A 22259-nucleotide genomic window follows, 5' to 3' on the forward strand; every position below is an offset into this window, starting at 1 on the left:
TCTTCTTTTTATCCTATTTGATTTTCAGTTGCTTGGGGACAAGCAACAATTTAAGTTTGGTGTTGTGATGAGCGGATAATTTATACGCTTTTTGGCATTATTTTTAGTATGTTTTTAGTAGAATCTAGTTAATTTTAGGGATGTTTTCATTAGTTTTATGTTAAATTCACATTTCTGGACTTTACTATGAGTTTGTGTGTTTTTCTGTGATTTCAGGTATTTTCTGGCTGAAATTGAGGGACTTGAGCAAAAATCAGATTCAGAGGTTGAAGAAGGACTGCTGATGCTGTTGGATTCTGACCTCCCTGCACTCAAAGTTGATTTTCTGGAGCTACAAAACTCAAAATTGCGCGCTTCCAATTGCGTTGGAAATTAGACATCCAGGGCTTTCCATCAATATATAATAGTTTATACTTTGGCCGAGTTTAGATGACATAAAAGGGCGTTGAACGCCAGTTCTACGCTGCTGTCTGGAGTTAAACGCCAGAAACACGTCACAAGCCAGAGTTGAACGCCAGAAATACATTACAAACTGGCGTTCAACTCCAAGATTGACCTCTACACGTGTAATATTCAAGCTCAGCCCAAGCACACACCAAGTGGGCCCTGGAAGTGGATTTATGCATCAATTACTTACTTCTGTAAACCCTAGTAACTAGTTTATTATAAATAGGACTTTTTACTATTGTATTCGACATCTTTGATCAGTTTTATGCTATCTTAGACTTTCATGGGGGCTGGCCATTCGGCCATGCCTGGACCATTATCACTTATGTATTTTCATACGGTAGAGTTTCTGCAATCCATAGATTAAGGTGTGGAGCTCTGCTGTTCCTCAAAGATTAATGCAAAGTACTACTGTTATTCTATTAAATTCAACTTATTCCGCTTCTAAGATATTCATTCACACTTCAACCTGAATGTGATGAACATGACAATCATCATCATTCCCCCACGAACGCGTGCCTGACAACCACTTCCGTTCCACCTTAGATTGAATGAGTATCTCTTGGATCTCTTAATTAGAATCTTCGTGGTATAAGCTAGATTGATGGCGGCATTCATGAGAGTCCGGAAAGTCTAAACCTTGTCTGTGGTATTCCGAGTAGGACTCTGGGATTGAATGACTGTGACGAACTTCAAACTCGCGAGTGCTGGGCGTAGTGACAGACGCAAAAGGAGGGTGAATCCTATTCCAGTATGATCGAGAACCTCGGATGATTAGCCGTGCTGTGACAGAGCATTTGGACCATTTTCACAAGAGGATGGGATGCAGCCATTGACAAGGGTGATGCCTCCAGACGATTAGCCATGCAGTGACAGCACATCGGACCATTTTCCAGAGAGGATAAAAAGTAGCCATTGACAACGGTGATGTCCTTACATAAAGCCAGCCATGGAAAGGAGTAAGATTGATTGGATGAAGACAGCAGGAAAGCAGAGGTTCAGAGGAACGAATGCATCTCTATACGCTTATCTAAAATTCTAACCAATGAATTACATAAGTATTTCTATCCTTATTTTCTATTTATTATTAATATTCGAAAACTCCATAACTATCTGATATCCGCCTGACTGAGATTTACAAGGTGACCATAGCTTGCTTCAAGCCGACAATCTCCGTGGGATCGACCCTTGCTCACGTAAGGTTTATTACTTGGACGACCCAGTGCACTTGCTGGTTAGTTGTATCGAAGTTGTGAATGAAAAATGATTTATTAAGACGTGCGTACAGAGTTTCTGGCGCCGTTGCCTGAGATCAGAATTTCGTGCACCATTCATTTATCAGTAATTCAATTCATGGCATAACCCATTCTTTTAAAATATCGTTTCAGATAAAGTCTCGAATTTTTGTAGAAATTTCGGCAGCATCTCCCCTAAAACTTGGACTTTGCTACCCTTTCTGGGTCCCAACCAAACCAATCATCAACCCTTCTTAGCAGGTTCAAGACCAAATCAGTTTTCAATAAACAAAATCAGATTTTCAGACTATCAAAGCCATTTCAAATCAACCAGTCTAAAATCTCCAATTTATCAAAATTAGACATTATTTCACTTAAAACACGCAACCATATTCATCCAAGACATAATCAGACAATTCATAAGACTCGCATAATCACCAGAAACATTTCACACAGCATATCTATTAAAAACAAATTCCAATTTAAATAAATTAGTTTGTATAGAAGCCCCTACCTCGACTCGTCGAAACCAAAACCCAAAACGCGTCAACGATAACCTTTCCTTTTAACCCGAAATCAACAGCAACCACAACTCAGTCCTTGATCACTTTCACAACACTCACAACAACTTAAAGCGACAAGCAACGCTCAGAACACGACCCTACGTTACCAGAACCTCAGAGTTTATGACCAAACATAACAGAATACTAATGCAGGGGTTTTTGAAACATAAATACTTACCGAACTAAGAAAACGAAACAGCAGCAGTCACTGAACCAGTTCGGCGACAGCCCCAGCAACCACCTCGAGCGCCAGCGGCGACCAGAACTCCGACGACGGCAACTGTAATAAACATGCATCGATGAAAAATGTTCCAAAACTTAAAAGGAGCGAAAGCCAACTTACAATCCCTTACCAGCAGTGGGTCTCAGCGGTGGCGGTTTCCAGCAGCAGCAACGGTGGCATGGAGCTCCGGCGACGCAGCAGCTCCGCGACGGATCTCTCTCTCACGTCCTCTGTTCGCGACTCCAACGGCGGATCTGATGGCGGACCTGAAGGTAAGGCAAGCTCCTTTTTCTCTTCGCGAACGGCGACGGCGTCTGGCAGTGGGGATGACGAACGGGGGCGGCGAGCATGGACGGTGACTGGGCGGCGCGGTTCCCTCCTCCTCCACGGCCTCCTCTCTCGCCTTAGTTCTGACCCGTGACGTGGTCGGCTTCACGAGCAGCAGTGTCAGCGAAAGGGCTTCCTCCATGTAGGCGAGTATGACGGCGGTGAGGCGCTGACGCGATGGTGGCGGCGACTGGGTGGTGGCGCAGACAGCTCGCCTCCTCTTCCTCTCCTCCTCCTCGGCGGTCCCCTTCTCGTTTCCCCTTTCTTCTCTCTTTCCCGTTTCTGTGTGCGTGTGTGGGTGATGTTAGAAGGGAGGGGGCTGATAGGTAGCTAGGGTTTCTTTTGGGAAAAAAGGGGAAAATGTATGTTAATTAGGATTAGGGTTTATGTATGAAATTAGGGATTTTGGGATTAAATTTCAAAACTAATTGAAACCTTAAAATTACTTTAAAATATATTATTTGTTGCATCAAATTTCTATTTGATTTTCACTCAAATACTCTAATTGAAAATATATCATAATATAACTAATTTTTCTTTATTAACTAAACCTAAGGTATTTATTTATAAAACATTATCATATAAAAAAAATAGGATTATTTTACATCTACTAATTTTATAATTTAAATATAAAAATTAATTCAATAATTAGAAAATTGGATAAAATTCTAATTTAAATATCCAAACAGCATTATTTTTAAGTTTCTAAGGCTTTAAATAGTAAGTAGGAAAATAATCCAAAAGTATAGAATTTACTTAAAAACCTTAATTTGTTTCAAATCCAATTTAATCAAAACTACCTTTAATTACCTTCAATAAAAATAAAATGATTTAGGAAATTAAAACTGTAAATATATATATATATATATATATATATATATATATAAATTAATTTATAATAACTCTTCAAAAATTTTGGGTCTTACAGTTTTTACTTGACGACAACTTCAGTATACTTGCCGAAGGGAATTATTTTTAAGTTTCTAAGGCTTTAAATAGTAAGTAGGAAAATAATCCAAAAGTATAGAATTTGCTTAAAAACCTTAATTTGTTTCAAATCCAATTTAATCAAAACTACCTTTAATTACCTTCATTAAAATAAAATGATTTAGGAAAAGAATCCATAATATCACTGAGTTCTAGTTCTGAAGGATATCAATATTTCTGAGCTTCAAAGGATAGTGAGATGCCAAAATTATTCAGAATCACAATGCAATTAACCGCATTCAGTAATTGGACAAGAGCTAAAATGAACACTCAAGTGTTTGGCACTTTCTCTTCTCAGTCCGATATTGTTTTTAGTTACTTGAAGACAAGCAACAGTTCAAGTTTGGTGTTGTAATGCGTGAGCATCTTTCCCTTATTTTTTGTTTATTTTAAGTTAGAATTTGTGGAGTTTTAATTTAATTTTAGTGTTTTAAACCTCTTTGGATGCTACTTTGAGGTGTTTTAGTGTTTTATTTATTTCAGGTGAAGTTTGGATCAGTTTGGTAGAGTTTGAGTGCAAAAGAGAAGAGTTTGGAAGCTGCCCACTAGGGCGCTTAACGCCCAGCTAGCATTTAGTGCCAGCAACTCAGCAGCGAAGGGAGAGATTCTGCCTCCTAGGGTGCTAAAAGCCAACCCTGGTGTTTATTGCCAAGCCATGCAAACCAAACTTCACCAAAGGAGCACTTTAGTTAGATTTAGCTTTTAATTGCTATATTTTATTTTATTTTAGTTATTTTTAATTACAAAAAAAATCTTTTAGGTTTAGAATTTATTATTTTATTTTAGTTTGAAATCAAATTAAGTTAGATATAAAAGGGAAAAGATTCACCCTTGGGGGGATTTTCTCACTTCCAGACTTTCATATTTTCAGAACCCTTGTTTTCTGTCTGAGTCATAAGCTACTAAACCTCCTCGATTAAGGTTAGGAGCTCTGTTTATTTCTATGGATTAAGACCATTGTTTTTCTATTTTAATTAATGTATTGATTCAGTTTCAATGATTACTTTTGTTTTTCATTTTATGAATCTGGGTAGATCGAAAGAATAACTGATAAACCACTATTTTATGGTTTATATTGTGTTTAATTATGCGATTTTATCAAGTTTTTACCCACTTATTCATATGATTAGCATGCATTTATAATTCCTTCCTAAAAATACTTCATGGTTGAAAACTTGCTTCCTAGAGACTTTTAATTATGTATTTTAATTCTCCTTTATTCTATTCGATGCCGTGATATGTGTGTTAAGTGTTTCAGGCTTTATAGGACATGAATGACTTGGGATTAGAAAGGAAGCTTGCAAAAATGGAAGGAACACAAGAAATTAAGTAGATGACCAGCGAGAAGTGACGCGGACGCATGGCTCACGCGACCACGTAGATTGGAAACTGCACAAGTGACGCGAAGGCGTGGACGACGCGCATGCGTGGCAAGGCAAAACACTGGATGACGTGAACGCCTGGATAACGCGATCGCGTGACGTGCGCGATCTGCAGAATCTGCAGAATTCGCTGGGGGCAATTTTGGGCCCTGTTTTGACCCAGTTTTCGGTCCAGAAAAGCATATTAGAGCCAGTATTGATTGGTGCCGTTGCCGGGGAGTTGCAATAGAAGTCCTAAGTTATTGATTGGAATTTATTTATTCGCATTTTATTTTATTCCGCTACTATGAGCTGCATGTTTCTTTCATTAAATGACGCGTTCACTTCCTGATCCAAGCTTGCCAGTATTTGATCCTGAGATTGAAAGAACTATTTCACGTATAAGGCAAGCCCGGCGTCGGTTAGTCCTCTCTGAGGGCGGATCTGAAACGTCACTTGAGGAAGAAACAAGCCCCCGTTCTACTGATTCGGTTGATTTATGCGCAGGTGACATGGCAGCACCTAGGAGAATTACTATCCAGGAGGCTGGAGCCCCTTATTTCACACTGCAACCGTTTCAAGCGCATCACCTAGCGGTGGCTACAGACTTTGAAATAAAGACTGCACTGCTCAATTTGATGCCTAAGTTTCATGGCTTACCTGCTCAAGAGCCTATCAAGCACCTGAGGGATTTCCAAGCAGCCTGTTCTACTGTCAGGCGTGATGGTACAGATGAAACTTCTATTTTATTAAAAGCTTTCCCATTCTCTCTTGAGGGAAAGGTGAGAGAGTGGTACTACACTCAACCAGCAGCAACTGTTTCTGACTGGGATACGTTTAGAAGAGAATTTTTGGAAAAATTCTTCCCAACTGAAGTTACTGATAAACTGAGGAAAGACATTTCCATGATTGTCCAGGACGAGTCCGAGACTCTCTACGAATACTGGGAGCACTTCAACAACCTTCTGGAAGCATGTCCCCACTATATAATTGACAAGATGGTGTTGCTCGGCTACGTCACACAGGGCATGAGGCCCCAAGATAAGACCACATTGGAGAGTGCTAGCAATGGATCTATGAAAAGTATAAGACCACTGATGAGGCATGGCAATTGATCAGCGACTTAGCTGAATCTACAAGGAATCACAAGCAAAAACAAGGCCTGTCAAAAGCTATTGTGGAGGTATCTTCTAGCAAAGAGACTACTGCTCTGACTCAGAGTATATGTGAGATAACCAACTTACTGAAGCAGATGCAGTTGAGTCAACAACAAGCGCAGCAGAGCCAATAGTTAATTCCACAAAGAGTGTGCGGGATCTGTGCTGATTATAGCCATTATACTGATGAATGTCCGCAGCTCCAGCAGGAAGACAACACTATGGCAGCCACTCATAACTTTTATGACTGCCCCAACCAAGGATACAATCAAGGAGGCAGTGACAACCATGGGTGGCAGGACAATCCCAACCAAGGTTGGAGGGATAATTTCAACTAGAATTGAAGAGACAACAATAACAGAGGAGGCAGAGACAATCAAGGAAATCAGAGGTGGAATAATAACAATAACAGGCAGCAGAACCAGAACCATCCTTACAAAGCACCTCACTTGAGGCAATCCCAAGGACCACAGCACAACCAACAGCAGACCTCTCAGATCACTTATCCCTCTTCATCTTCTAATGATGAGTTACTACAATCTATTGATCGGAGACAGCAGGCCATAGAAAACAACCTTACTTTTACTCTAAATGGTCTAAACTCTACCTTGCAAGCTCTTATCTCTCAAATTGGATCACTAAATAACTCTAACAACCAGCCTTTGAGCTCCAGTGGAATCCCCTCTCAACTATTGCCCAATCCAAAGGGTGGCATCAATGTCATCACCCTAAGGTCCAGAACCACACTACAAGAGAGAAATCAGGAGGAGCCAAACCCACTAGAACACACCTCAGCTGAAGAGGTGGTGGAAGTAGAGGATGCTGAAGAGGAAGAGGACATACAAGACATGGTTGAAGAAGAAGAAGTTCAACCACAGAAAGAAGCACCAAAGGATACAGGCGCTGCAGAAAATGTCCCTCCTATTCCATTTCCACAAATTGCAAGGAAGCCCAGGAAGTAGATGGAACTTGACCCCAAAATGGTAGAGATATTCAAAAAGGTTGAGGTAACTGTTCCCCTTTTTGATGTTATTCAGCAGGTACCTAAATACGCAAAATTTCTAAAAGATTTATGCATACATAAAGACAAAATTAATGAATTAGAAACTATTCCTTTAGGTAGTTCTATATCTGCTTTAATGGGAGGTATACCTGAAAAGTGTAGTGATCCAGGTCCATGTATGGTTAATTGTACTATTAGTGGTGCGATATTTTCTGACTGCATGTGTGATCTAGGAGCATGTGTTAGTATAATGCCTTTGTCTATATATGATACTTTGAGGCTCCCTCCCTTAAAAAGGTCGGCAGCTCATTTTGTGTTAACAGATAAAAGCATTATTACAGTGGTTAGAGTTGCTGAAGATGTATTAATGAGCATTAAGGGACTCACATTTCCCATTGATTTCTATATTCTGGAAATGCCCCCTAATGACTCAAGAAGGCTATCATCAATCCTGCTTGGAAGACCATTCCTGAAGACTTCAAAGTTCAAGCTGGACGCATTTTCCGGAACCTATTCCTTTGAAATAGATCGCAGAATAGTGAAATTCAGTTTAAATGGAGCTATGAAGCACCCTCCGAATGACCTTTCTATCTCCCAATGTGACATCATAGATGAAACCGTGGCTGAAGTTCACCAGGAGGAGTTAGAAGAGAAGTACACAGGACAAGGTCCAAGTGTGGGGACACTCTTGGAAGACAATGAGGGCACATTGCCATTATCACCAACCCCAGATAATCCAGAGCTTGACCATGAGCAGAAATTGGAATTAAAGCCCCTCCCTCCACACATCAAGCGTGCTTACCTTGAGGACAAGCAGAGATTTCCAGTAATTATTACAAGGGAACTCACACCCCAATAAGAAGAATAGCTACTCAATGTGCTGAGGAAACACAAGAAAGCAATTGGATGGAGCCTAGCGGATATAGTAGGCATCAGCCCTCAAGTTTGTGAGCACAAAATATTCCTAGAAGAGGGAGAAAAGCCTGTCCATCAACCTCAGAGAAGACTGAATACCACCATCTTAGAAGTTGTCAAGAAAGAAGTGACTAGACTACTTGAAGCAGATATCCTTTACCCCATCTCAGATAGCGAATGGGTCAGTCCAGTACAAGTGGTGCCCAAGAAGTCTGGAATCACAACATTAAGAAATGAGCATGGAGAGCTTCTGACAACTAGAGTGCAGAATTCAATGTAGAATTTGCATTGACTATAGGCGTCTTAACCAAGCCACTCGCAAGGATCATTACCCCTTGCCATTCATTGATCAGATTCTTGATCGCCTGTCAGGTAAATCCCATTATTGCTTTTTAGATGGTTATATAGGCTATTCTGAAATTCATATAGCTCCTAAAGATCAGGAAAAGACTACTTTTACATGTCCTTTTGGAACTTATACTTATAAGAGAATGCCCTTTGGCATGTGCAATGCACCAGCTACTTTCCAAAAGTGCATGATGAGTCTTTTCTCTGACCTTATTGAGGACTGTATGGAGGTTTTAATGGATGATTTTAGCGTTTATGGTGATTCATTTAGCCTTTGCTTGGATAGTTTATCTAGAGTATTAGATAGATGTGTCCGTAGAAACCTTGTATTAAATTTTGAAAAATGTCACTTTATGGTTAAACAAGGGATTGTACTAGGACATGCTGTATCTAATACTGGCATTTCTGTAGATCCAGCAAAGGTGGATGTTATTTCTAGTTTGCCTTACCCCTCCTCTGTGAGGGAAGTCTGTTCGTTCCTTGGTCATGTAGGTTTTTACCGAAGATTCATTAAGGACTTTAGTAAGGTAGCACTTTCCTTATCCAGATTACTATAGAAAGATATTGAGTTCGAGTTCAGTGAGGATTGCAAACAAGCGTTTGATAAGCTGAAGACTGCCCTAACTCAAGCTCCAATTGTGAGAGGACCTGACTGGAGCCAGCCATTTGAAAACATATGCAATGCTTCCAACCATGCAGTAGGAGCAGCGCTGGCTCAGCATGAAGGTAAAGATCCTTTTGTAATTGCTTACGCGTCTAAGACTTTAGACACAGCTCAGTCTAATTACACTACTACTAAGAAAGAACTTCTTGCTATTGTTTTTGCTATGGATAAATTCCGAGCCTATTTACTTGGTACTAAAGTAGTAGTGTACTCGGATCATGCAGCTCTAAAGTATTTATTAGCTAAAAAGGAGTCCAAACCAAGGCTTATACGTTGGATACTGCTACTACAAGAATTTGATTTAGAAATTAAGGATAGGAGTGGTAACTAAAATCTAGTGGTAGACCATTTGAGTCGCCTTGAGCACATTAAGGATACCGCCACTCCTATAAATGATAATTTCCCGTTTGATGACTTACAAGCAGTATCTGAAGTAATCCCTTGGTATGCACCTGTAGCTAATTATCTAGTTAGCCGCACCTTTCCTCCAAACTTTACTAAGCATCAAAGAGTCAAGCTGAAAAGCGAGTCCAAATATTATATATGGGATGACCCATATTTATGGAAATGTGGCGCTGACCAGGTAATTAGGCGGTGTGTGCCTCAATCAGAATTCCAGTCCATTTTAGAGGCTTGTCACTCATCTGAAAGTGGAGGACATTTTGGCCCTAAAAGAACAGCTAGAAAAATTTTAGACTGTGGATTCTGGTGGCCTACCCTTTTTAAAGACGCTGCTGAATTTTGTAAATCTTGTTCCCCGTGCCAAAGGTTTGGTAATATATCCAAGAGGGATGAGATGCCTCAACAGACTATGCTTTTCTATGAAATTTTTGATTTTTAGGGCATTGACTTCATGAGTCCATTTCCAAATTCTAATGGTTATTTTTATATATTGTTAGCTGTAGATTACGTTTCTAATTGGGTGGAAGCAATTCCTACCCGCACTGATAATGCTAACACTGTTGTTTCCTTTGTTAGAAACCACATTATTTGTCGCTTTGGATCACCACGAGCAATCGTGAGCGATCAAGGCACCCATTTCTGTAACAGGAGACTAACAAGATTATTGAAGAAGCATGGGATAGTTCATAAAGTGGCAATAGCCTACCATCCCCAGACTAATGGGCAAGCTGAGGTGTCTAACAGAGAGATAAAGAGTATATTGCAGAAGATAGTCAAACCTAATCGAAGAGACTGGAGCACCAGGCTACAAGATGCACTCTGGGCATACAGAACAGCATACAAGACTCCCATTGGGATGAGTCCCTTTCGCTTAGTTTATGGAAAGGCCTGTCACCTCCCAGTAGAGGCAGAGCACAAAGCCTTTTGGGCAGTGAAGGAGTGCAATATGGAATTTGAGAAGGCCAGAACTGAGAGAAAGTTGCAACTGCAGGAATTAGAGAGCCTACGCCTAGAAACTTATGAGAACTCAAGACTGTACAAGGAAAAGATGAAGGCTATGCACGATAAGCACATCAAGAGGAGAGAGTTCCAACCTGGGGACTTTGTCCTCCTTTACAACTCTAGACTGAGACTCATGCCAGGCAAGTTAAGATCAAGATGGGAAGGTCCATATAGAGTAGAGAAGGCTGAGCCATATGGAGTTTTCCACCTGAATCATCCTTCAAGCTCTGAATTCAACAAAGTTAATGGACATCGCCTGAAGCTATATCATGGTGCGAAGGCGAAACCCAGGGAGCTAGAGATCTTCCTCTTGGAGGATCCACCCACAGCAGAAGACTGAGCTAGTGGAGCGTCCAACTTAAGGACGTTAAAGCAAAATGCTGGGTGGGAGACAACCCACCATGGTATGATCGTTCCTTTCTTTATTCTTAGTTTTTTTTCAATAACTCTTCTCTTTATTAGCACATTTAGTTTCCATCTGCATTTGCATATTTTTATTTTCAAAAAAAAAAAAGAGGGAGAGCACGCGACGCGACAGCGTCGCCGACGCGTCCGCGTCGCAGGTGGCTCAGAAAGAATAAGAAATCGAACAGAAAGTCACGCAAGAGTGTGGCTGGAGGCGTGCCTTTGGCACTAACCACCCCATGCGACCGCATCGCCGCTGCGTCCGCGTCATGTGGGAGAATTGCCTTCCACGCATCCGCGTCACCCACGCGGATGCGTGACCTGAAAATCGACGTACAAAAGGGTGCATGGCCGAAAGTTGTGCTCGAGTGGTGCTGGACTGGCGCTAGCCGCACAAACCCGACCACGCAAACGCGTGCCCCACGCGTTCGCGTCATCTCCCAAAATTGGCCACCCACGCGATCGCGTCCACTGCGCGACCGCGTCACCCACATACTTGGCAATAATAAGTTTTGAACAGAGAGTTGTGCGAGTGCGAGGCTGCCTTCGCGCCACTCGCACCGAACATGTCACGCGTCCGCGTCACTTGCGCCGCACAACTCACCCTAATCTGCCAAAGTATCTTATCTTTCTCTTCCCCAAATCCTATTTTTTCTTTTCCCTCCTTATTTCTTCCTTCTTCCTTCTTCCTTCTTTCTCACTCTCTACTTTTTCTCTCTCTCACCACCATTAACAAGGTTTTTCTTTTCTTCTTCCCTCCTTACTTTTCTATTCTTCTTCTTTTTATGCTATTTTTTTCTTTTCCTTTTCCTTGCATTATCCATGTTTTCTTTTTCTTTATTTTTCTTTTAATTGGTGTTGGAAATTTTTGGGTCACTATTCTTTCCTATGATTTGCTTGTGTATTATTCAGGAATTGTTTGACAATTATATATTACTTTTTAAAAGGGTTGCTTGCATGTTCTATTTAATACTTTCAATAGCTTATTTACCATGCATGATATGTGTTTGTGAAAACGCCCGTATGGCATTGTGCACTATTTTTAGATTTCTTTTATTCTACTACTATAAATGCTTGCTTTTCACAAAACCCTTTTTATTTCTTATTAATTTAATATAATTGTTATTACAAACACATTATTAGTTTGAAAGGCTTGGTAATCCAACATGGACATTAAAGGCTTACTCTATGCTACTCATGCCTTTGCCTACATGCCAATAAACACCTTGTACTTAATTGTCATCACATGCACTTCCTATATTTCCATTTATGATTTTTCACATGTAGTCATGACCATGTGTTAACATCATTTATCTTTTAAAGTGCATTAATTACCACCTTTCCCGTTCTCTTCCTTGCTCCAACCCTTGACATTTTAACATACTTTCTCTTTTCTCCCTTTTAGGATGGCCACCAAGAAAGGCAAGGAAAAAGCTACTCCCAAACCACCAGCAAGAAGAGGAACAAAGAGAGCATTAGTGGCAGAACCATCTTCGACTGCAGTTAAGCCCTCAACAAAAAGAATCAAGAGGATTATAAAGGTTGATGAAAAGGAGAAAGCCTTCCCAACAAAGGACACTGCGCGATTTCCTAATCGCTTCTGTGAGCAGATGTTCCCCATCCTGGCAGAAAGGAGTTACAACAACGAATACCTTCTTATCCTCCCGACCCATATTGCTGGATTTGTTGAGCCGTAAATTGAACGAAGACAATGGGGTTTCCTACGGAGGCAGCCATGGCAGGTTAATCTTTCTTGGGTAGTAGAGTTCTACTCCAATTTCTACCTGCCAATCCTGCAGTCTGTCTATGTCCGACAAAAGCAAGTCCCCATTACAAAAGAGGCCATTCAACGAGCTTTAGATCTTCCCCATACTCCAGAAGGACTGGAAGCATTTCAAGAAGCCGCACTCAAGCGCCAGATGTACCAATTTGACTGGGACGCTGTTCTCAGAGTTATCGCCCTACCTGGCAGCAGATGGATCTACGGATACCATCATTCCCGTCCTAAGGGAATATTGGCTTCCGCAGTTACCTTGGAGGCTCGCGTATGGGCACAGATTATGTCCCATTACGTCTTTCTGAGCACTCACGAGTCCTCCTTCATTGTAGACATGGTCGTTCTACTACGATGCATCCTTACAGATCAACCTCTGAACCTACCAAGACACATCCGGAATGCTATGGGACACGTACAAATCGCGGGCAACTTACCTTTTCTACGGGATGATCAGTATGTCCCTAACGGGAAATATATCAGACATCCAGCAGCCACTACATGCCAGCCTACTGAACCGGCTGAAGACATTCCTCCTTCAACACCACAAGCACCTACAACCAATCAACTGCTCCATCATATACTTGAAAGGTTGGATTGGCAGGAACACAAAGCAAAGCTAAGAGAGCGCCGTAACAAGCGCCGATTCACATACCTCAAGGAGCTACTTAAGGGAAAATACCGAGACTCAGACACCCCGGACTCCACTTTCTTTACCAGTATAGGGAGCCATGATGGTCCTGACTGTGGAGATACTGCTACCAGCCCACCCTTGTTCCTGACAGATGGCACCGAAGACGGTGTAAAGCCTTAAGTGTGGGGAGGTTGATCAGTACCTGACTTCCGGAGGTAAATTCTCTTCCCTAACACCAATAAAATAGGATATTTAGTTAGTTTTTCTTTTATAGAATAGGATAGATTGCATAGTAATAGATTAGTTGCATGCATGTTTTACTTGATTGAAAAGACAATAAGTTTCTTCTAAGACCCTATTTTTAGAACAAAATTTCACTAGTTTTAATCAAAACTTTTGTGTTAAATTTGCTTGAAGTTATATTTGGAACATGGTTTTTGAGCTAAAGAACACACAACCTGTGAGATTTGAGCCTTTATACATGGTTACATTATTTAACCATAATTATTTAATTCTTGTGTGTTTACTTCTCTATGATTGTAATTTATATTTTGTTTCATCCTATATGTCCAATGTTTAATATATTTATATGCTTGCATATGATTGAGGCCATTATTTGTTTAGCCCACTTATCCAAATTAAGCCTACCCCTTAAGTTACCTTTGTTAGCCACTTTGAGCTTTTAAATCCCATTTGTTCTTTATTTTACCACATTACTAGCTTTAAGCGAAAAAATAATTATATATCCCAATTGAATCTTTGGTTAGCTTAAGATAGAATTATGTGTTAATTAAGTATGGGAAAATTGTGGGAACAAAAGATAATAAGGGAATGTGTCATGATAATATAATGGGAATTTGGGTGCCTACTCATGTAAAACTATAAAAATTAAAAATCTATGCGCATTGATAAGCTACGTTTATATTTATGTTAAAAAAAAAATCCAAAAAATATATTCAATAATCAAATAAGGGGACAAAATTACCCCAATGTTAAGTTAAGAATTCAAAGATAAATGCATATATGATAAAATCAAAATAAAGTTGATGCATGAGTAAGGAATGTGAAAGGAAAATTTTGGGTAGCTAAGTGTGAAATTTAAGCTATAAAGAATATATATATGTGTTAGGTGAAAGTTTGGGTTAATTAAAGATTCAATTTATAAGCTTACTTAGCCATATATGTACCCTTACCCATACCTTGGCCCCATTACAACCTTGAAAAGACCTCATGATGTTTGCATTGGTATATTAATTATTGTTGATTGGTTAGGTGAAGAACAAAAATTAGAAAGCATGATTAGAGAAGGATAGAGTGATTACCCTATACACTAGAGAGATTAGAGCATACATACATCATCAGTGAGGGTTCAATGCTTAAGTTCTATGTTCTCTGCTTTCATGAGCTACCTTCTTGCATTTTTATCTGTTCTTACTGTATAAGAATTTAATTAGTGGAATTTGATTTGTGATTGTCTTGAAGAGCTTATTTACTTTTGACCAAGTGGACAAGAATCATATAGTTGCATTCACATATATAGGTTGCATTGCATTACATGAGTTTTACATGTTCCTACTCATTTATTTTATCTCCTTCAACTAAGCATGAGGACATGCTAATGACTAAGTGTGGGGAGGTTGATAAACCACTATTTTATGGTTTATATTGTGTTTAATTGTGTGGTTTTATCAAGTCTTTACCCACTTATTCATATGATTAGCATGCATTTATAATTCCTTCCTAAAAATACTTCATGGTTGAAAACTTTCTTCCTAGAGACTTTTAATTATGTATTTTAATTCTCCTTTATTCCATTCGATGTCGTGATCTGTGTGTTAAGTGTTTCAAGCTTTATAGGGCATGAATGACTTGGAGATTAGAAAGGAAGCTTGCAAAAATGGAAGGAACACAAGAAATTGAGGAGATGACCAATGAGAAGTGACGCGGACGCATGGCTCACGCGACTGCGCGACATAGAGGAAATTGCAGTGACGCGGACGCATGGCTCACGCGACCGCGCGGATTGGAAACTGCACAAGTGACGCGAAGGCGTGGACAACGCGCACGCGTGGCAAGGCAAAATGCTGGATGACACGAACGCCTAGATGACGCAATCGCGTGATGTGCGCGATCTGCAGAATTTGCTGGGGGCAATTTTAGGCCTTGTTTTGACCCAGTTTTCGGCCCAGAAAAGCAGATTAGAGCCAGGGAACATGCAGAGACCAGAAGACAACATTCATTCCACATAATTTTAGTTTTTAGGTCTGATTTTACTCCTCCTCTAGGTTTTTCTCTCTACACATTCATAGTTCTTAGGATTTTGATTTTATTGCTATTTGGATTGGGATATTGAGAAGAGTTATTACCTCCGTCAAGACTTCGTCATTCTAGTTTGTTTCCTTACCTGTCACTTACTCTTCCATGTCTTTTATTTACTCAGAGTTACTCTTGGATTATTTCTAGAATTTATTTATACAAGAACTATTTTTATTTTTAATTGATCCTTTTGGTTATTATTTATCATGTCTTTCAATATTTCCCTTTCTTATTTCGTGGATTTTACAATCATAATGAGCGAGTAGTTCCATAACTTGATTGGGAGTTGATTGACAGGAAGACCTTGAGTTGGATGCTCAAGAGTAAAATTATAGTTAGGTTTTGCGTTGGGTCGCCCTCTAATCACTGACACTAGTCCTTCCCAAGGGAAAGGACTAGAACTTGTGAATAGAAATTGACTTCTAACTTGCTTAACTTTCCTTTACCCGGTAAAGGATAACTGAGCAGGCAACCTTTAATTATCACTTTTATCTTGAGAGAACTCCATCAAGGATAGGGCTTCCAACTAATCTACTCCCGGTCAAGGTTTTTATTTAAATTGCATAAATTCTCTGATTTAATTTCCTGTTTATCAACTCAACCATTTTTAGAAAATATCTGATTAATAAAATAGCACATCTTTCTGCAACTCGTTGGGAGACGACCTGGGATTCATACTCCCAGTATTTTAATTTTTATTTTGTGACAACCCCTTCTAAATTGATAAGCGGATTTTCGGTTGGTTAAGAACTGTACTTGCAACGTATCTCTTATAACAATTTCTTAACTCGCCAATTTCCACCACGTCAATAACCCTTATTCTATGTGCGTTCTTGTGTTTCTTGGAAGAGTTATCTCACTTGAACAACAGCTTGAAAGTAAATTCCTCCTAAATTGCTAATTACTTGGACTTAACAGGATATGTGACATATAATCCTTTTATATCATGGTAATTAGGGTTTTTGTGGCCATAAACTAGGATTGAACTTAACCCTCTAATCGAAATTAAGTGACCAAGACATTGGCGATTAATTAGGTTGGAGGAGACTAAATCAGTAAGACATTAGGATTTAGTCACTGACAGTTTGCCATGAAATAAATCTTGCATGATTAAATTAGTTGATTAGAAAACATAATCCGAAAGAATAAACATCTCTAAAACCTTAACTCTTTTCTCCCATATATTTCACCCTAATCCTATTATTTGCGTTTTCTACTCTCTGAATTACTGTTTCATGCTTTTGAATCCCAAAACATCACTTTCTGCTTGCCTGACAAAAAGAGTCATTTGAATATTGTTACTCAGTCAATCAATCTTCATGGGATCGACCCTCACTCACTTGAGGTATTACTTGGTACGACTTGGCACACTTGCCAGTTAGTTTGTGGACATTCGAATTCCGCAACCAGGCCACCAACATAAAATTCAAGTTTGGTGTGGTTATTCCTTTATTAATCCTTATTTAATTAAGTCATTCATTATTTTGTTGAATTCTACTTTTATTTGAACTTGATAGATAGGTACATGTGACTACTGTGGGAATCTCTACACATGATGAGCGGATATTTTATATGCATTTTGGCATCATTTTCATATAGTTTTTAATATGTTTTATTTAGGTTTTATTGAGTTTTTATAGTTTTTAGAGTTAAATTCACATTTTTAGATTCTGCTATGAGTTTTTGTGTTTTTGTGCAATTTCAGGTAATTTCTGGCTAAAATTGAGGAGCTGGAGCAGAAGTCTGATTCAGAGACAAAGAAAGCACTGCAGATGCTGTCCGGATCTGACCTCCTTGTATTCGGAAGATATTTTCTAGTGCTACAAAAGTCCAAATGGAGCGCTGTTAATGGCTATGGAAATCTGACTTCTAAAGCTTTCTAGCAATAAATAATAGTCCATACTTTGCTTTGGATTAAAAGGCCCAAAACTGGCATCCAACGCCAGCTTCCTGCCCCCTTCCAGGCGTCCAGCACCTACAGAGCAGAGTCCAGCGTCCAAACGCCCAAAGAGGACCCCCTACCTGGCATTCCACGCCCCAGAGACCTCATAGCACATGGATCTCATCAAAGCTCAGGCCAAACAGTCACCAAGTGGGCCCCAGAAGAGGATTTTAGCACTAAAAAGATTGTTTTACCCTTACTAGTCATTAGTTTAGTATTTAAAGTAGAAGATCACACTTTGTTAAGGATCTTCACCCATCATTCAGAATTATTTCATTTTTGACTTGTATTTTTCTTTCAGTATAAGTTTCTAAATCTCCTAGTTTGAGGGGAGGAGCCTTGCTGAGTCCTGTGAATTAATAAAAGTATTATTGTTTCTTCTTCGATCTGTGTTTGATTTATTTCTAGGATGTATATTCGATCTTCAACGTGGTGAATAGGATGATCAATGATAATCAGCTCTGTTCATCATATTAAGACAAATGTGCCTGACAAACTCCCGCATCTACTTGGGTTCGTGTGAATACGTGACTGGAAAGCATGAGCCAACAACTATGTTTATACATCTCTCAGACGGCTAATCCACAACTTCGTTGGGGACTTTTTGAGACACCAGTTTAGTCAATTTTTGGGGAGATTAGGGTCTCCGTGGTATAGGTTAGAATCCAAAGAAGCAGCATCCTCTGATCCGGAAGATTCGACCTTTTCTGTGGCATTTTGAGTAGGATCGCCAAGAGAATGGACTGCTAAGCGCTTCACCCTTCGTCAGATTGGATAACCACGGCCAATGGTGTTCAATCTGTAGCAGAGGAGATCAATGACCATGGCCTAGGGCATTGATCACATACAGCCTGCCATAGAAGAGATCATCCACAAGCAAAGAAGACAGTAATACCAGAGTTAATTTAGAAAGACAATGCAACTCCAATCCTTTACCTTATTCCTATTACTGATTCCAATAATCCCATAAATATTTATCTATCAACCTTCTGATCTGCTTGACTAAGACCTGCAAGATAATCGTAGCTTGCTTCAAACCACAATCCTCGTGGAATCGACCCTGACTCGCTCAGATATTACTTGGACCACCCAGTGCACTTGCTGGTACAACAGTACGAAAGTTTGGGGATTCGTGGTACCAAGTTTTTGGCGCCGTTGCCGGGGATTGTTCGAGTTTGGACAAACTGACGGATTGTCTTGCTCCCTAGATCAGGTAATTTATTTTATTTTGTTGAATCTTTTATTTTTATTTTCTTCTCCTTCATTTCTTTTTTTTCAAAAATTTTTAAAAACTTTTTCAAAAATATTTTTCTTTTCTTTGTTTAATTTTTGTTCTTGGTTTGAGTCTTTCCAGTTTTCTATTTTTTAATTCCAAAAATTTTAAAACTTCTTCAAAAATATTTTTCAAAAATTTTTATTTTTTTTAATCTTTGTTTTTCGTTTGAGTCTCTTGTTTGTGTTCTTGGTAAATTTTCGTTTCTTTGAATCTTTGTTTTGTTTTTATTGCAATTTTTGAATTTTTTGGTATCTTCCTTTCAAGAAAATTTTTCAAAAATAGTTTTTCTTTGGTCAAATCTTGTGTCAAGTCTTTAAATTTGGTGTCTTCTTGTTTATTTTCTTTAATTTTTGAAAATTGTGTTCAGTTTTCTAAAAATTTTAAGTTTGGTGTCCTTTATATGTTCTTGTGTTTTTTAAATTTCTTGAGTCTTGTTCTTTGTGTTCTTGTTAGTCTTCAAAGTGTTCTTGAGTTTTATTTGTGTTTTGATCTTAAAATTTTTAAGTTAGGTGTCCTTTTGTGTTTTCCTCCAAAATTTCGAAAATAAGGTGCACTAGATCTAAAAATTTTAACTTTTGTAACTTTTACTTGTTTTTCTCTTTCATCATTAAATTCAAAAATAAAAAAAATATATTTTCTATCTATATTTTTTATTAATTTTCAAAAATTTTTAATAAAAATTCAGATTTTAATTTCAAAATTTTTATCTTATCTTATCTTAGCTTTAAATTTCAAAAATCAAATCTTTTCAAAATCATATCTTTTTCAAAAATCATATCTTTTTCAAAATTTTATCTTATCTTTTTTAAAAATTCAAAATTTAAAAATTCAAATTTCAAACTTCAAATTTTAAAATCAATTTTTTTTCAAAATCAAATTTCAAATCTTATCTTGTTGACTTTTTAAAAATTCAAAATTCAAAATTTCAAATTTTAAAATTTCAAATTCAAAGTTTAAAATTCAAATTTAAATTTCAAATTTCAAAATTTCAAAATTTAATTTTCAAATTTTAAATCTTAAATTTTAAATCTTTTTCAAAATTTCTTAACTAATTCCTCTTTCTTCTATTTTCGAAAATTCTTCTTCTCTTTCTCTCTCTTCTTTTTCGAATTTCAATAATTAATTTTTAATTTCTTTTAATTAATTAAATTTAATTTTTGAAATTAATTAATAAATAAAATAAAAATAAAAATATTTTAATTCTTATTTATCTCTTCTGCTTCTAATTCTTGTCTTCTTTACTTCTATTCGAATTAGTCTATTCTTTCTTCTTCTCCTTCTTCTATCTTTATTCTTCTTTCCTTTCTTGATCACATCTCACAAGGAGTTCTCTATTCTTTGACATAGAGCTCCTATTTTTCTCCTTTCTTGTTTTTCTTTTCCTGTTTATGTATACAAGAACATTGAAGTCACTATGGATCCAAAAGGGAATAATCAAATTAGGAGACCTCAAGGTTCTTATTTGTTTAATATTCCTATTAACCCATATTACTTTAAGGTCAACCTAGACCATATCCTGCTATTAAGGAAAAAATGCCAATTTCATGGACTTTCAAACAAGTTCCTCTTAGACTTCCTGCAGTTCTGTGACACTGTAGAGGTCAATGGAGTGAACTTTAAAGTCCCCAGACTAAAACTCTTTCCATTTGCTCTAAATGCTCAAGCAAATGAATGGTGGCATATGGAACTCAGAGGAAATGTGAACACCTAGGATGAGGTTGTTAACAATTTTCTGAACAAGTTCTCTCCCTCACAGAGACTAGCAAAGCTAGTGACAAATGTTCAGACCTTCAGGCAGAAGGAGAGTGAGTCTTTCCACGATGCTTGGGAGAGGTACAAGCTGATGTTCAGGAATCGTCCCCTCCATATGTTCTTAGGATGGGGCAAGACAATGATCTTCTATGAAGCGATCTTTAAGATAGCCAGGAAAATAGTAGATTACTTTGCAATTGGTCCTCTGTTCATTATAGAGACACATGAAGAGACAGATGAGCTCATTGAGATAGCTGCCAATAACCAGCACTTATACTCCTGTGAGAAAACCCCAGCTAGGACAGAAGTTCTAGACATGGAGACCTTAAAAGAAGGTGGGACAGTAGTCTTCACCAAGGAGGCTGAACCTCAGGAGCATGCTACTGAGGGACTTAAGGTAATCCCGGACCAAAAGGATCCTGAGACTGCCATTGAGCATGCCCCTACAAAAGAGGAGGAACCTCAAGCTGATTCTTCTCTGGGCGTGCAAGAGGAGCCTCTGACTCCCACAAAGCACGCCCTTGCAAAGGTGAAAGAGCCTCAAGAGCTACCTTTTCTTGGCATGTAGAAAGAACTGGCAGATGAGCAGTTGGCTCACTTCCCAGTAGCCCTTAAGGAGCTGCAAGTCAATATCTCTTTTACAGATGTATTGGAAAAAAAGACCTCATATACGGCCTGTCTAAAAGACATTCTTTTTTGAAAAAAAGGACAAAAGGGGAGAAGAAATAGAGATACTTACTGAGAAGTATAGTATCCTAATTCAGAATGCACTGCCAAGGAAGATGCTAGATCCAGGGACTTTTTGGATCCTATGGACTACTGGATAGATCATTTTTGACAAAGTCATGTATGATCTTGGCTTAAGTTTAAATATGATATCTTCCACCGAGGCAGAGGCCGAGTCTGGAGAGACTGGAAAGGAATTGAACGCCTTACTGAGCATTCAACGCCCATAATGGTAACAAGCCTGGCGTTGAATGCCAGTGAGAAAGCCCTAACTGGGTGTTCAACACCCATCCTGGCCACAGAGCTGGCGTTGAACGCCAGCCAGGGAGCACTGGCAGTCATCCTAGCGCTGAACGCCTGTGAGGAACCCCTCACTAGGCATTCAACGCCCAACCAGGTAGGCTTTCTGGCGCTGAACGCCAGTGAAAAACCCCTCACTGGGCGTTCAATGCCCAACCATGCAGCCATTCTGGCGCTGAGCGCTAGTGAGGAACCCTTCACTGGGCGTTCAACGCCCACACACCCAGGGAAGCTAGCATTGAATGCCAGTAAGGACATCCCTGCTGGGCGTTCAACGCCCAAGAAGACAGAGGGACTGGTGTTTAATACCAGTGAGGGTGGACAGCAAGGGCGTTCAACGCCCAAAGAGCTATCAAAGAACACCAGTCAAAGCACACCCTTTGTGTGCCTAAATCCCACTCAAGAACCCTCTATCCCAGAATCAAAGGAAACTATAAAGACCATAGAGGTTCCTTTGCATGCACTTCTGCACTGTATGAGTTCTTATGACTACTCATTCT

This window comes from Arachis ipaensis, chromosome B9 (genome assembly GCF_059453495.1).
Source record: "Arachis ipaensis isolate K30076 ecotype BB chromosome B9, ASM5945349v1, whole genome shotgun sequence".
Classification (NCBI taxonomy): domain Eukaryota; kingdom Viridiplantae; phylum Streptophyta; class Magnoliopsida; order Fabales; family Fabaceae; genus Arachis; species Arachis ipaensis.